This window comes from Asparagus officinalis, chromosome 9 (assembly GCF_001876935.1).
Source record: "Asparagus officinalis chromosome 9, Aspof.V1, whole genome shotgun sequence".
NCBI lineage: Eukaryota > Viridiplantae > Streptophyta > Magnoliopsida > Asparagales > Asparagaceae > Asparagus > Asparagus officinalis.
Genome location: NC_033802.1, coordinates 67,702,446 through 67,704,915, shown reverse-complemented (window position 1 = coordinate 67,704,915; position 2,470 = coordinate 67,702,446).

Here is a 2,470-nt window from a genome sequence, read left to right as displayed (position 1 = left end):
CACTCTGATTCAAGAACAATATATCATCCATGTAAAGCCCTACACTCGCCCTATGCATTGGGCCTAGTCTCCGATCATTACTTGGAGCCAGACCGGTTCTGTGTGCATCATCTTAACCGTGGGAAGCACTATTCCTTGTCACGGTTGTCCATCACTAGCTATCATCATTAAATCGGCGGTTGTATTTGGTATCAGATTCTAACGCTTACCATATACTCGTGTATCGTGTACATCGTGTACAGCGGCAGCTAACGTGGCGTCACCTAGCCCCGATGCCTCCGTGCGAAGTGCAAAGTGCGCCTAACAAAGCGCCTCAGCCCGATTAGCTTCGATCCCCGGCTCATTGGCCCATGGCTCACGGCCCACGAGCCCAGGGCCCACGAGTACTTATGAGGGATTAATTTATTTATTTAAGACAAAAACAATTCCCAGCTTGCTTATGGCGAGTCTCGAACTCATGACCTTTCGCAACACCAAAACTTTTACTTTCCACTACGCTACTAAAGATTTCTGAAAAATACCAGTAGTTAATAAATATATAGTTTAAAAACTTATTTTTGAAAAGCAGTTTTGACCCAAAAAAATCCAGCAAAAATGTAGAGTTTGCGTTATAAGAACCTTAGTTAGCATTATATACCGTCTCTCTGGCTGTAAAAAGTAGTTCTTGTTAGCTGAATGAAGAGCTAGCTCATCAATCTTGATCACATTGCTTGTGTAATTAAGTAGGTGGACATTTACTTGTTTGTAAAGCCACGTATTAATAGAGTTTTTTTTTTTTTCTCTTCTGTGCTTTTGGTACAAAAAAGAGGGAACAAAGGTCACGAGTAGAATGTGAATCACCTACAAAACCTTGGAGGAAACAAATATTGGGCAGTGTGAACCGCCCATGTAGCCGTAGGCCATCCTATTGTTAGCCTTCGTCACTGGGCTTAAGAACAGTACGGAAGCTGATGTGTATTCAGTGAGAAGGATTTATGATATAAATATACATCAAAAAGATATCAATTTCGTCTAAAAGATATTAAGTGTACATCCAAAGATATCAATCATTGAATTTCTATATGATTCCTGAAATATAATGAGTTAAACCTTGAAATTAATTTTGTACGTATCTAGTATTGTTATATCGTAGAAATGATTAAGTGTTAATCCCATCTCAGGAGGTGACACGTATCTTATATTAACTATACACCGATTCGACCCGATTCCATGAATATCAAGCTAAAGGACGTCATCACTGGGCCCCTTCCTGTTAGATTTAAAAATGAAGGAGACAGAAATTCTTAGGCGTGAAACACTTTCCTTAAAGAAATATTTGACCCCACTTGATATTCAAAATTGCTTCAGGTTAATACAAAATTTCTTCCCAGGATACAACAGAAAATGAAAATTCCAATAAGCAAATCTGGAATTTTCCTTAATTCGTTGTGAAACAAGTTTGTAATATTGCAGATGTTTTTTGATAGAAAGGATTCAGAAAATAATTATTTTTAGATATCTGAAAACATAAACTATTTATAGGTTTGAAAATGTGCTTCCAACAGTCATAACTTTTCAAAATGCATTATTCGCGCTACCCGCACACGGGTTTAAAAGCCTACACGTTGATCCATTATTCAAAGCCCAATAAGCATTCAATGCTTTTAAACCTCTAAAAGAATGTTCAAAATTCTAATGTGGGACTATCTTGTTTTTTACAAACAAATACTAACACTTCCTAGAGAGACGAGTTGAAAGACGCCCTCACTCGGACCCTGCTACTAAAACTGAATCCATGCATTGTCATTTAGTGGACCGAGTCGCAAAACCCTCTCACCGGAACGGCCCAATCGAAAGGCGTCTTTTCTCCGCCTTCTTGAAAAGCCGAGATGAAATAAGATTTTTCTCGAACTCATTGCCGACAGCCAGCCGTCATAACATTAAATGCAAAGTTAAAACCATCATTACATCTCAATTTGATAGATTTCTCTCTCTGTCTTTTCATTTTATTTTCCAATTTCTCTTCCCTCACCTCAACTTACCTCAACACGTTTTTATCAGAGATTTCAACAAAATTTTAGCAGGGAAATAAAATAGAAACTTTAGATATTAAAGTGTTCAAAAATTGATTTGACGTGCCATGTTGAGAAAATAGATAAAACTGTCGGGTACCATAGCAAAATAATAAATTCATAAAAACTCAAAAAATAATAAAAAAAAACAGAAGGAAAGAAAGAGCAAAGCAAAAGATGGAGAACCAAGGTGACGCGGCACGCTCAAATTTGGGCCGTTCTTTTTAAAGAAGAGATTCAGTGGGCCGGGATGGCGCCCCATACAACGCGTTTGTCCGCCCGCACTCTGAATAATAAATTAATAATTTAAATTATCTCGTCATCTTATCTTCGCTCAGAGCTCGCCACGTAGCAGAGGTGGGAGGAATGGCCGTCGTCATCATCCTCTATTAATAAGCACGGTCCCCAGAGCACGGAGC